Source organism: Lagenorhynchus albirostris, chromosome 15 (assembly GCF_949774975.1).
Source record: "Lagenorhynchus albirostris chromosome 15, mLagAlb1.1, whole genome shotgun sequence".
Classification (NCBI taxonomy): Eukaryota; Metazoa; Chordata; class Mammalia; order Artiodactyla; family Delphinidae; genus Lagenorhynchus; species Lagenorhynchus albirostris.
The window spans coordinates 36,394,400-36,409,364 of record NC_083109.1 but is presented as its reverse complement, the minus strand read 5'-3'; the positions used below and the strand labels follow the sequence as shown (position 1 = coordinate 36,409,364).

At 43.7% G+C, this 14,965-nt stretch overlaps 1 protein-coding gene and 1 pseudogene across 1 annotated transcript in view; one reads left to right on the top strand and one right to left on the bottom strand.

The window, feature by feature from the left end:
* PLCB4 (phospholipase C beta 4) overlaps positions 1-14,965 on the bottom strand; it is a 418,294-nt gene that overhangs the window by 334,536 nt on the left and 68,793 nt on the right. The window lies entirely within an intron of this gene.
* On the top strand, positions 7,824-9,328 carry LOC132506226 (ran-specific GTPase-activating protein-like; annotated as a pseudogene).

Sequence of the window (14,965 nt, the reverse complement as noted above, 5' to 3'; positions counted from 1 at the left end):
TTCATTTGTTCAAAGTGAAGGACTCTCTCCAAGAACTGTGCTATGTAATGAATGTGACCTCTTCGATGGAAGACGTAGGAAGGACTTTAGAGCTCCATGGGGTCAGATTTCCTGCTTCTCATCACAAAACTCACCAGAAAAATATTTTTGTTTCTCATTCACTTTCACCTTGGACACCAAAGTTCACTGTCTTGGTTACCCTATGAGTTGTCCTTTTCAATTAGGACAGAACTGAGTTCAAACACAGATAAGACAATTTAAAACCAAAAAAAGCTTGTTTCTGATGTTTCTTCTCGCGTGCCTTTTGACCCCAGACCAAACACCCAGTATATCTCTGGCACTTTTAGGCAGAGATAGGAAAATAGCTCTGCCATTGACTTAAACATCCTGCCAAATGATGCCAGGCAATAGCCTTAGGGAATGTCACATGGACGATCATTGGGATATGTGTGTGTACAGCCTCGTTCTCTAGGCTTTAATTTTATTTGAGCTTTATTTTGACTCTTTATAGACAGTGCATTTGGAAACAAGGGTTGTACAGTGTTTTCACCAGCCAGAAAAACCCCAAACAATTTTCTATGGATTGTTTTAACCCTCGAGTTAAGCAAAGGCATTATCTGCTGCTGCTGTTCTCCAAGTTGCTGTGTGCTCTATTTCCCTACTGTCTGAACTCCCTTAAAAAGCCCCACCTAAAAATATAAATAAGAACCTGGCCCTTTAGTCATATCATCAACAAACCACATGAATGTTGGCAGCAGGGGACACCATCACTGGTCCTCCCAAATCTCAACCTTCAAGATGCGGTAACAGCCCAGCTTCTTGGAGCTGCTCTGTCCTTCAGAAGCTCGTTAAACTTTCAAGAACTCATTCGGGTCTCCTACAGCCTATTTTTCTGCATGCATTCCTTCCAAAGACATATGCATCCCCTGGGAAGAGATGAAAGTGATACCAAATAAAACAAAAGCAAACTTCTGAGGGATCTCTCAAGTAAATGTTCCCAAATAAAGAACAATTTCTGCACATTGTTCTTCCCTTTCCCTCTTTAACCGCCCTCAGTCTCTCAAGGTTGTTTATTTATTTATAAAAAGCACCCACCAGGTAACAAAATCAAGATCCCTTTTGCGGAAGGAAGCCCAGGCAGCTGTTTCCCAGAGACCATGAACTATCGTCACCAGGTCTCCCAGAGGCACAACTGAATCCACCCTGTGCTTCTTGCCTGTGCTGTTCCTTACTTGGCCATGAACAGTTGCAGTCAGCCCCAGCAGTCTCTGCACCCTGTATAGTATAATCTCCTAAAACATCAGCTGAGAGTTTAGGGGCCAAATTTTAAAATAGCATCCAATTAATAATCCTAGTAATAATGAAAGAATTGCCAAACTGCTCTGTTAATTCTGAAGCACAAGTGGAAGTTCAGCTAAATGAAGTGCAACTATTCCTCCACACCCCTCCCCACATCACCATTTAAAGGTTCCATTTAGTAATGGAAATTTCTGGAACTAGATAATGCAACATGTTAGCATTTTTACTTTATAGGTTCTATTCACTTATTCAACATTTACTGAGTGCTGACTATCCCTGGATATGAAGATAAAAATTATTGACAGCTGATCTCAAAGATGTCACAAAAATGCCACTCGAAAAAGAAGCTGCTAACAGACTTTTGTTCATTCACCTAACAAGTGATCACTGAGTCCCTGGTGCTGTGCAGGCACTGAGGCTGCCATGGTGAGTGATACAGACAGAAATCCCTGCTCTCATGGAACCTCCCTTCTGGAGAGGCAGAGTGGCACACAGATAAGTAAACAGTCTGGGTATTAGAAGACACTAAAGGCTGTAGAGGGAAAAGGGTAAAGTAGGGCAGCAGGCCCAGAGTGAAAGTCAGGGGGATGGCCATGTTAAACAGGAGGGTAAAGAAAGGCCCAACTGGCAAAGATTGGAAGGAGGCGAGGGAACAAGTCCTACAGACACTGGGAAGAAGAGTGTTCCAAGCAAAGGGAGAACGTGCAAAGGTCCTGGGGGCAGTGTGCCTATGTGTGTGAGGAGCAGCAATTGGCAAGGGTGGCAGCACAGAGTGAGCGAGGGAAAGCGGTGACCGATGAAGGGGCTGGGTCAGGCCCCAGAGGCCCTTTGAAGGGCTTCAGCTTATGTTCTGAATGAGGTAGGAAGCCACTGCAGGCCAGAAGCAGAGCCACAGGATCTGACTTACACGCAAAGGATCACCTGGTCTGCTGTGTGGAGCAGAGACTGCAGGTGGCTGAGGACATAAGCAAGACCAGCCAGATGGCCACTGCAGCACTTGGGCAGAGGACAGTGGTGAGTGGACCAGAGGTAGTGAGGAAGGTGATACAAACTGGTAAACTGGGGATGTTTTCTATACCAACAAATAACTTATTGATAGACTACATGTCTGCATTTGAAGGTTATACAGGTTCGTTATTTTCCTACTTAAATGCCCAGTAAAACTCCAAATTTGTGTTCATTGGGTTTATTTAGTTCACCAGGTTCTGATGATGCGTTAATTTATATCCCCAGCCTTTATCTTTCTATCGACCCCCAGTTATCCACCATTGCTTTAAGATACCTCATTCCTCTGGTCCACTCCACCTTGGCATCCATTCCCAACCTCGGTACTGGTGATCGTGGAACTAAGTTTCCATTCACCCAGGCTTCATATCCCTTTGTTTCTTCCTTTGTCTTCTCCACCGTGAATCCAGACATGGAACTACCAGTTCTTCCTCTGAACTTTATATTTTTGGTAAGAGTATAGTACTGTCTGTTTTTTATTTTATTGAAGTATAGTTGATTTACAATGTTTCAGGTGTACTGCAAAGTGCTTCAGTTATACATACATATATATGTGTGTATACAGATGTGTGTATGTGTGTATATATATATATTCTTTTTCAGATTCTTTTTGATTGTAGGTTATTAAAAGATGTTGAATATAGTCCCCTGTGCTTTACAGTAGGTCCTTGTTATCTATTTTATATATAGTAGTATACTATAGTATATATAGTATCTGCTAATCCCAAACTCCTAATTTATCCCTCTCTCCTTTTCCCCTTTGATAAGCATAAGTTTTTTTTCTATGTCTGTGAATCTGTTTCTGTTTTGTAAATAAGTTGATTTGTATCACTTTTTGTAGATTTCACATATAAGTGATATCATACAATGTTTGTCTTTCTTTTTCTGACTTATTTCACTTAGTATGATAATCTCTAGGTCCATCGATATCGGTGCAAATGACATTATTTCATCCTTTTTTATGCCTGAGTAATATTCCGCTATATATATATATATATATATATATATATATATATATATATATATATACACCACATCTTCTTTATCCATTCATCCGTTGATGGACATTAGGTTCCTTCCATGTCTTGGCTATTGTGAATAGTGCTGCTATGAACACTGGGGTACATGTATCTTTTTGAATTAGAGTTTTCTTCTTTTCTGGATATATGCCCAGGAGTGGGATTGGTGGATCATATGGTAGTTCTCTTTTTAGTTTTTTAAGGAACCTCCATACTGTTCTCCATAGTGGCTGTGCCAATTTACCTTCCCACCAGCAGTGCAGGAGGTGAACCCTATTTTGTACACTTCCCTCCCTCTCAGTTTCTCCTGCCACCATTGTGGTGTCAACCACTACAACCTTCCAGGCAGTCTCACTGGCTCCAACCTCTCCCTCATCAAAACCCCCTTGCTAATTGTGATCGAAATAACATTCTGAAAGTAGAGGTTTTATGATATGACTTCCTCTGCTTGCAAGCATTCAGCACCTGCAACTTGGCCTCCAAGGGTCTCACCCAAAGGCTAGGGGTCTCTTCATAGCCCTCCATTCTCCAACTTCTCATCCCTACCCTACAAGGCCTTCACTCCCTCTGGAGTGTGAAAAGGGCCTTCTTGCTTTTTCTCTCACTTGAACTTTCACACATGGGGCTTTCCCAGCCTGTAAGGCCCTTTCTCTCTCTCCCTTCTGTGCAAACTTTCCTAAATCAACTCATCCATGGGGACTAGCTCAAATTACGCTCCCCCTATAAAAACACACCGTAACTACCCCAGCCCCTATTCAGGTCAGGTCCTATTATGGCCCTCTTTATCTGACTCTCTCATTATTAGGACCTCATGACACAGGTGCATGCCATATTTCCTGGGTAGGTACAAACTTCATGGTCATGGATCAACTTGTATTTCTTTACACCTGCCACTGAGATACAAAATTCAATACATATTTACTGAATTAAATTATTTCAGTGAAATAGATTAACTGAAACAATGTCACCTTCCATCTTAGTCTCTGAAAGTGTGGGATTGAAAACCTCTAGAATTCAAAAGGATACAGAATCTTTGAATAAAACAGAATCTGAGTTATTTCTTACTCTATCTTTCTATTTCTCTTCTGTCATTTTTATTCTTTGACTCACTCTGTTTTTAGATAGTGTGCAACAGAAGAATTGGACAAAAAGTTACGGCTGGGGTTATCTCGAGATTATGCTCCCAGCATATCACATCCCAAATTGTAATCTAACCGAAATTTGACTTACAAACAAGACACTGGCCTAATGGGAGAGTAAGCAGGAATGGAATGCACAGCTCTGGCCCCACAAAGTTTGGCCATCACTGAGATCTCTGAGTACAGAACTGGGGCCACATGGTGCTAGAAGCAAAAAGAAAAAGAAGTTGGCTTTTCACCAGGCACTTATGAATCAATTTCCAGGCAGGAATTCCTGCTACATTTCAGAAACTACCACACAGCCTCCACTAGCATGCCTTAACAATAGGACTTCACTGACTCCTAAATCACCATGGTGGGGGGCGGGGGGCACTCCCTGAGAAATGCTGTCCTTGTAGTCCCCAAAACAGGCTGCTCTTAACTTCTCTCATCAAGACAAAGATTCTCTCCACTTACTCCTTCTTCAAGGCAACTACCTCCAATTTTTAATTCATGCAAACAAGTAGTTGCCAGCACCCAACCGGAGCCACGCACAGTCACTGATGCCCTGAGGACAGACACGCGCCTTTGTCTCTAAAGCCCAGTGGGAGGCAGATGGCGATCAAGCAGACACACAGGTACACAATTACAAACTCTGATTAGTGTGATGAAGGAAACTGAGATGGAACAGGGCATGAGACTTAATCCAAAGGGTTCCACACTCCTCTGAGGAAGTGACACTTGAGCTGAGATTTGAAGAGTAAGTTAGAAGCTAAGTGACAGATGGGGAGAGAGAAGAGAGGTTTCTTGTCCAGGGCCATGGAAGGACAGAGGGCAGGAGGGAGAACAGTGCACAGGAGTAACTTTAAAAACAAAACAAAGCAGGGAGGGGATGACTCAAGAAGTCAGAAGGCAGGTCAAGCAGAGCTTTGGGGAACATAGAAAGAAAAGAACTCTCTAGCTTCGGAGGGATGGGCAGGACCTGAGAATTCCTTCAAATCCCCCTAATGTTCTCATGTGCCATTGCCTACTCTGACCGCAGTACCCGTTACATAACCCATCCCACCTCAGCCCTTCAAAGAAAATCCTCAGTAGCACAAGACTTGGCCTTCTCAACCCATCGATGACTGGACAGCCAGCAACCAATATGAGTGTCTCTTGGAAGCATCTGAACTTGGGAGCATTTGAACCTGGGAGCTCTGCAGACACAGAGGCTATATAGCCAGTTGGTGATGAACACTGAACTAAAAAGCTTCCATGCAGTAGGGCCTGAGGGACATGTTGGGCATATTGAGTCCCATACAAAAGAAAAACAAAAGTATTTGTAAATTGTTCATCACTCTTCCCAAGTCTATTTCCCCTCTCTGGCAAGCTAGCCCTGTGACTGCTTTGACCAACAGAACGCAGTGGGAATGGTCACCCAGGACTTCTGAATCCTGGCCTTCAGGGCTCCGGAAACTTCTGCTTTTGCACGTATGTAATGCTCCCTCTTGTCATCCGGCCCCCAGGCTGAGAGAAGCCCAAGCCATGTGGACAGGAGCCTCATGGAAGAGCACGCAGGTGCTCCATTGGCATCCCAGCTGGGCTCCCATTCTACAGCCAGCATCAACTGCCTGCCACGTGGGAGTGTCAGGTTGAATATTCGACTCATTTGAGCCCCCAGATAACTAAAGCCCCAACAACACCATGTGGAGCAGAAGACCCACCCAGCTGAGCCCAGTCAGACTCCTGAGGGATACTAAATGGTAGTGGTTCTTTTAAGCCAATAAGTTTTGAGGTAGTTAAAGCAAGAGATAACTAAAGCAGAAATAGAGCAAGGCAGCAAATAAAATCAGGAAAGAATAAAGCAGAGATGCAGCCCCTGCATGACAGGGGAGTTCAAGCTTAATTCTGGGCTTTCCCACTCTAGTTCCATGACACTTGATCAGACTTTGTTCCTGTCTCTGTAATCCACAAATCTAAACTTCTTGACATTAAATGGCCTTTAACATGACCAGCTTAAGGGCTTTCTGTTCATAAAGGCTTTAGCTATAATACCCCCATATTACAGTCACCGTTTTGTTCATGCCTCTGCAGAGGAATTCTTATTTATCAGTGCCCCATGAAGTAACCAACACTCATTACTGGTTCACTGTCTACAACCATGGAATTGATAAAACAGTCTTCACCAATTCCCTGCCTTGGGATATCAAGATTACTAATCCTAAAGGTTTAGGGACAAGAATAATTAGAAGGAATAAGGCTCAAGTATCTCTTAGGGCAGGGGTGTCAGATATGTTCTACTAAATGGGTGATCGTGAAATATGGATGCTAACATAATCATTAGTAATTGAAAAGGTAATCCACCATATTTCCATATTTTAGGTAATTCTAAAGTGATACAAGGTAATTCTGTCATGATAAATTTGGTGTAAGGGAGCACAAATCTGAGCCAAGGTACGTATTGATAGAAGACACCAATGGCTCTATCTCCCTCCTTTGAGACACTCATGAATTAGAAACATGCATTGCTCAGTATTTAGAACATGTGCTCCATGAGGTCTAGCAATATGTTAACACCCAAAGATTCTTAACTACGTTGTTTTTGTTTTGTCTTCATCCCTGATATGTTTAGAGTATGTGTGCCGTCTATATTATTTTAAGTGATTAGATTACTATTCTATCCCTTGGTCTCAAGTCCAGGCACTCCTCCAAAGGCTACCAGCATTTTGGCCAAATCATCGTATGCCTCATTGATTCTCCAACCCACGAGGAAATTCCATACCTTCTTCCATACCATCTCCCCTTCTCTCCTTGGGAATCTCACTATCATGCTTCAAGACTCAACTCAATGTCACTGGTTCTATGAAGCATTATCTGACACTCCCAAGCTTAACTACACCCTCACTGAGATACACATAATACTTTGTAGATGCCTATACTACTTAAAATATTTATCATAATTATTTGTTTGAACGTCTATTTTCCCAACTACATTGTGATTTCCCTGAAAGCAGTGATCAGATACTATTCATTACTGACTTCATGGTGCTTAGCAAAGGGCCGGAATCACAGGAGGCCCTCTGTAAACATGTACAGAGTGAGTGCTTTCTGTTGCTATAGTGCCTTACTCCAAGCTGCTTGAAATGCCTTTCACACCAGCTTTTTAAAAAAATTTCCAAAAAGTGGATTATAAACCATTAGAGGGATGAGGAATAGAAGGAATTAGGAGGAAATGACTTATTTATCTAACATTAAAATACACGAGGGGTCGCAGGGCAGAGGGAAGAGCGGGCGGGCGGGCGGGAGGCACTGTCTCCAGAAGCGGAGGAAGGAGCTGCGAGCAGCCGCCGAGAGGCCGCGGAGCCCGCGACGACCGAGCCGACGAGTAGCCGCCGCGCCTATGGCGGCCCCCAAGGACACCCACGAGGACCACCTCACCTCCGCCGAGAATGCTGACGAGTCCAACCATGACCCCCAGTTTTTGCTAATATTTTCTCTTCCCGAGCAAGAAATTAAAACGCTGGAAAAAGATGAAGAGGAATTTTTTAAAATGCGGGCCAAGCTGTTTCGGTCCGCTTCGGAGAATGACCTCCCGGGGTGGAAGGAGAGGGGCACCGGGGACGTCAAGCTGCTGAAGCACGAGGAGAAGGGGACCATCCGCCTCCTCAGGCGCAAGGACAAGGCCCTCAAGATCTGCGCCAACCACTGCATCACGCCGGTGATGGAGCTGAAGCCGTACGCGGGCAGCGACAGCGCCTGGGTCTGCAATACCCACGCCGACTTCGCCGATGAGTGCCCCAAGCAGGAGCCATTAACGCAGAGAATGCGCAGAAATTCAAAACGAAGTTTGAAGAATGCAGGAGAGAGGCTGAAGAGAGAGAAAAGAAAGGATCTGGCAAAAATGAGAGTGCCGAGAAAGTAGCTGAGAAGCTAAGAAGCTCTTTAGGTGAAAGAGGGCAAGGAGCCCGAGGACGAGACCAAGGAGGCGCAATGGGTCGTGTCCCGTTGTGTCCTTTGTCCCTGTCTTTTCCCTTTTTCTTTTTTTTTAATTTGCCCTGCCCCTTCTTTTTGGTTTGTTTTTATTCTGTTTTGTTTTCACAAAGGACTTTATATAAAGAACTGACTTCCAACAACAACAAAAACACATGAGAGAAATCTCTGAAATTTCCAGATGGGTAGATCCACTTCACCCTTCTGTTTCTATGAATTACCTATTATTCCATCTGATAGAGTCAGATACATTATAATTAACTGCATACATGGTCCTAATAAGGCAGAGCTTCTGATTTTCAAGTCACTACTCAGAGGAGACCAAACAAAAAAGTTCACCAATTAAAACGTAAGGCAGCCCTCCAAAAAGTCTTCTTTAATAAGCACCACTTCTTTTGTTAATGCATCCTACCTGCTGAGTGTCCTTAGGGCTCAAGTACAATTTACACTTCATTATCTTATATCTTCACACCGTCTCTAGCTGTTTCATCTCATCCAATTCTGTCTGGAGAGCAAACTCTTCAAAATGGTGTCTCAGCCAAGGTCCCAGCAGGAGACAGATGGAACACACACAGGAGACAGCTGAGGGCATTTAATAAGGGATTATTTACCAGGTGTGGGCAGGGCTTGAGGAAGACAACCAGGGAATCCGAAGAGCCCTAGGCCAGAGGGGCAGGAAGACAGAGCCACCGGAACACAGTGAAAGTGCTGTGGCTACAGGAGGGGTTGCCGGACAGACTCTGTGGCTTCCGGGAGGACGACAGAGACAACCATCAGCCCAGTGTCAAGAAGAAACCTGGGGGGATAGAGGCTGACCTCATGTTCCTCCTCCATCCAATCTTCTGCTCTAGCCTCCCACTTCCTGAATCCGTCCAGACGCCTGAGGGCAAGGAAGCCCATCAACGCAGCATCTAATGCTCCATCTGCAGACATGAGCACATGCAGAAGGTGGAGCGCAGATCAGGAGGGCCAAACAGAGACTATCCAACACTGATGGTATCACAGGCAGTACCTACTTCTCAGCCCCACCTACCCCCTACTAGAGCACTAGGCGCGCAGATGGTAAGAACAGAAAAGAGCCAAGACGGGATGTTTGTCGGAATCGCACTGTGTGTAGGAACCTCCACTTACACCCATTTCCGTTTCCCTGTGAGCCTGCAGAAGTGACCCCTCCACAGCCCCTCGGCACTCAGCTCCCACACACACTGACGAGGCCTTACTCTAGGACCCGAGACTCTGATGGTGGGCTTTTCATCAAGTGCCTACAAGTAAGACCTCCAACAAACAGCCCAGCTCTTCACCCCTGCAGAAGACTACTGTGAAGCCTATTCTATACCGCCTCCAAAACACAGTGCTCTGCAGACAGCACTCCGTTGCCCCCAGTGGGATCAACCTGGGGTCCACACACCCTATATTGGCTGCATTTCCTTTCTTATCTCACATCCCCACTCCCCTACTCGTGCTTCCTGGGACCGTCTGACAAGTAAGCTATTTGCACCCCAGCCCTCATCTCAGGCCAGCTTTGGGAGAAGACAATCCACAACCCATGCCTCTGAAAACAGACTTATGAAGAATGTGTGAGAGTGTGGGCACGTGTGCATGTGTGGTACTGGCCCTGCCTGTGGTTACTCTGCACCCAAGGAAAAATGTACTGAACTTGAAGTCAAACAATGTGACTTCTAAGTCTCCGACTTGGCCTTGAACTTGCTCTATGAACCTTAGCAAATAACGACCTCCCCAGGCCTTGATTTCCTCATCTGTCCAATGAACTCAGATAAGAGGACCTTTAAGTTTCTCATCCAGCTTTAAAGTTTGCTAAAAATTTTCAGCAGTAAAAGGGACATAAATCATACAGCCCAACAGTGGACTGACACAAAATTCCACTCTTCGGTGTGTTTTCTTAAAGTTAGGTAATTCAGAAAAAGCAAAAAGCACTTTTGCATTACCATAAAAAAACTTTTATTTTTTAAATTTATTTTATTGAGGTATCGTTGATTTACAATGTGTTAGTTTCTGATGTACAGCAAAGTTATTCAGTTACACATACATAAGAAAATAACTTTTAGAAATTAAGAACTGAACCTATCAACCAAATGGCCATTAGATACTAATTTAAGTCAAATTTCCTAGCTTTGACAGCATACATATAGTCAATTATTCTTAAACTTATAAATCTTGTATAAACATCTGTTGACCATCGTCTTACTCCATTATGGGAAAAACCTATAAAAAATCAAGACTGGAAATTTTGTATAAAGTAAGCACCTCAAGAAATGGAGACCTGCTTTATAGTTGTGGTTCTGCCAAAACTTTGTCTCACTGAGCAAATCATTTCACTTCCTCATTCCCCACACCCAGTAGCACCTCCAAGAGGGGGACCTAGGGTCCTTCCATAAGCAATGATCAACTGGTGAATTAAAGAAGGGCCCTCGGCTTTAGTTTTATTAAATGGAAAAAAAAAGGCATAATAGGGTTACACTATCTATACCATCTCAACAAACTCTTCCTACTCTAACGTTCTGTCTTGAAATGAAACAGAATATAGTGACCTAAAATTCTGCACCTCAGAATGATTCTAGTCTTCTCTTAAAGCTATTGCCTCTGCCCAGAGTGGCCACCCTAGAGCAGTGCTTACCTACTTAGTGGCAGAAGCCACTGGATCCCAAATTCCATAAACTGAATATTAAGGGAAAAAACAAAAGTGCAGTGCTGGGCATGCAGTGCCATGGAATGAATGTTGTTTCTAGCTCTCATATTTAAGATAATGGCAAAAATCAGTCCAACCACTGGTCATGAGCAACACCGTTCTGACAGGTGATCAAGACCTTGTCTCAGTAATATCTGGAAACAGATGACAAGCAAACAAAATGCCTGGAAGCAGGGTAGAAGGGAACAGAGGAGGACATGGAGGGAGGAAGATGATAAGACAGCACTCAAAGGCTCTTTCAGGACTTCCATGCTGGCACAGTGGTTAAGAATCCGCCTGCCAATGCAGGGACACAGGTTTGAGTCCTGGTCCAGGAAGATCCCACATGCCATGGAGCAACTAAGCCCGTGCGCCACAACTACTGAGCCTGCACTCTAGAGCCTGTGAGCCACAACTACTGAGCCCACGTGCCACAACTAATGAAGCCTGTGCGCCTAGAGCCTGTGCTCTGCAACAAGAGAAGCCACTGCAATGAGAAGCGCACCACAAAGAGTAGCACCCTGCTCGCCACAACTAGAGAAAGCCCGCGTGCAGCAACAAAGACCCAATGCAGCCAAAAATAAGTAAATAAAATAAATAATCTTTTTAAAAATAAAATATATAAGGAACTCAAATAACTCAGTAACAAAAAATAACCCGGCTTTAAAAAAAAAAAAAAAAGAAAGAAAGGCTCTTTCACTTCTTTTTCTTACCCAGCATATTCATAACAAATACACCATCTGTAATAAAATGCAGAACCGGGCTTCCCCGGTGGCGCAGTGGTTGAGAGTCCGCCTGCCGATTCAGGGGACACGGGTTCGTGCCCCGGACCGGGAGGATCCCACGTGCCGCGGAGCGGCTGGGCCCGTGAGCCATGGCCGCTGAGCCTGCACATCCGGAGCCTGTGCTCCGCAACGGGAGAGGCCACAACAGTGAGAGGCCCACGTACCGCAAAAAAAAAAAAAAAAAAAAAGTGCAGAACCTGAGAGTACAGTAAGCCTTTTAGAAGGACTATTAGGACGATGGAGGGGTCTTCCTAGTTTTTCTCTTAGGCACAAAGAATTCAGAGTTTGTGGGTATGGGAAACAGAAGAGGGAGGATACAAACCAAAAGGAAAGTTCTAATTTTGCATCTTTGTGGGCAGACTATCTAAAAAATGGTTTCCTTCCAATTTCCTCCAACACGAAGAATGGTCAGCTGCTTCTCTATGATATTTCATATGAGTTTCAAGGTAAAGGAGGAAAGGAGGAGTTTCAAGAAGGAAGAGGAAAGAAGAAAATGAAGTTACACAATGTCAATTACTAAACAGTTAGATATTAAATTATCTTACAGCCAATATAAATTTAAACAAAGTTATAAATACTAATTTATTATTTATACAAAAATTGTTAAGAAATATTAAATTACCAAAAAGAAAATTATTAAATTACTTTGGAAATATTCGCATGAAGAGCTATAATCTACCTAATTGTCTACATCAGTGATTCTCAAAGATAATAGATTTACCTAGAAAACTTTCAGAAATTATGAAGCCTAGGATATACCAAAAACCAATTATATCAACATCTCTGGGGGGGCTGGACAACCAACGACAGTATTTTTTGAAGCTGTACAAGTGACAGTGACAGGCATACAAGTTTGAGAACAACTGTTCTACATCATGCTGAGTTAATGCTGATGTAACTTAAGGCAAAAGACAGGGGCTTGAATCAATCCTTCACTTCTCTAAAACCTTCCCTTCCCTGGTTCTTACAGGTGGGCATCTGGGGCACAAAGCTTCATCTCCCCACTCCTCACATGCCTGAGGTTACCTCTCTACTCCCTCAAGCCACCTGAAATCAGATACTGATGTCTGTTATGGGGCTTATGGGGCAAAGAAGCCTGAGGAAGATCCCCCGGGAAGTGCAGTGACATTGAAATCATGTGCAGTGGGAACTGGTGACCACAGTGCCTTTGCAGGAAGGAGTCACACCCGCTAGCAAAGAAAACTTGCTGAGGGTGAGCCATGTACTGTTCTCAACGTGTGCAGCTCCACCCTCTTTTTCACTGGTTTTATTCAAACATTCATTCATTCACCCAAATGTTTACTAGACATGTGGTTTGGTCCTAGCTCACCTTGAATTCACAGCTTGAAGGGAAAACAGATTTCAAAAAGTAACTGCAACTCAGCGTAGTTAGAAAAATGGAAGTGAGCAGAATCATAGTGATAAAATACACAAAGAAGAAATTACCTCTGGGGAAAGGGTTTTCCAGACTGCGGGAAAGAGTCACAAGGCGAGAAGATATAAAAACAGAAATCTATTTAGTACTGCATATGGAAAATGCACAAGCGATAAAAGGTCAGAGGTCAGTGTGAAGTCAGAAAGGGCACAACTATTTTGGCCTTACCCTAGAGCCAGTGACCACACTACTGACATTTTGGGCTGGATAATTCCTTATTGTGGGGGCCTGTCCTGTGACTGTGGGATGTTTAGCAGCATCCCTGGCCTCTACTCACTAGATAATAGCAACACCTAACAACCCCAATACAGTCATTAATGTCTCCAGACATTGCCACATGTTCCCCAGAAGCAAAATCACCCTTAATTGAGACCCACCGTCCTAGAGGCAGTGTGGACCTACTGCATAGGCAGAACAAAGTCAGAAATTTGCCTTTTAGAAAAAGCAGTCTGACAGCAGTATGGAGAATGAAGTGGAGTGAGGGGATATAAACTATCAATCCAGCACGTGAACCTGCAGATTTGGGTGCACATTTATAACCACTTTTATAAGGATATCAGAGAGTCCACCCTCTCAGTGGACCTACTTTATACAATAGACTTTCAAAGAAGAATCAAATGAAGTTTTTTGTTATGTTAACTGTTGTTACAATATGAAAACTTCCCAAAGTTAGCCTCTGGGTGGTGGGATTCTGGGTGATGGCTCGTTTCTTTATACTTTTCAGTATCTTCCACAACCTGAATGAATAAAAGAGCAATTACTTTTCAAGGTACCTTCCTCAGGTATACCCTTCGTGGAAATAAAAATATTGCATGCATAATACTCAGCTGCAATGGTGGAAGAAAGGATCCCACAATATCTAACTTACACACACATGCACACACACACACGAACACACACACACATACATACACATGCATGCCTACCCTTGCTCACTGTACTTCTGAAGACATCACAGCATCACAGCATTATGAAATACAGTTTTCTACAAGCCAAATGGACAAGGTATCTTTGCAGAATAATGTCCCTTTGCACACACTTTTTTGAAGTAGGGCATAATTTCCATTATCTATTGCTATGTAACTAACCACTGCAAAACTTAGTGACTTAAAACAGCAATAATTGATTATTTCTTACAATTCACTGGGGTGGCTGGGCTCAGCTGAGCAGTTCTATTCCACGTGGTGTAGCTGAGGTCACTCCATAGGCTGCATTCAGTCAGAAGCTTGACTGGGGCTGGAACATTCAAGATGGCTCTCATCCTTCAAGGTCTCTCTCTCCACATGGCTGATCAGTTAAGAGTCTAGCCTAAGCTTTTCTATAGCACCAAGGGTGGCTTCCAAGAAGGAGCATTTCCAGAGGACAAGCCCTAATGTGCCAGTGCTTACCAAGCCTCTGCTTGCATCATGCTTGCTAATGTCCCTTTGACCAAAGCAAGCTGTATGGTCAAGTCTAAAGTCAATGAGGAGGGGAATATACAAGGGCCTGAGTGATGGGAGGCAGAGTTCACTGGGGCCACCAAGGTATCAGTGTTCCACAGTTGGAACAGGGTTTCCTTGTAGACCACGTCTTTTTGGCCCAGACCTTCTGAACATCAACAGATTTATTAAAAACCAATGATTGTAGACATGAAATGATCCATACCA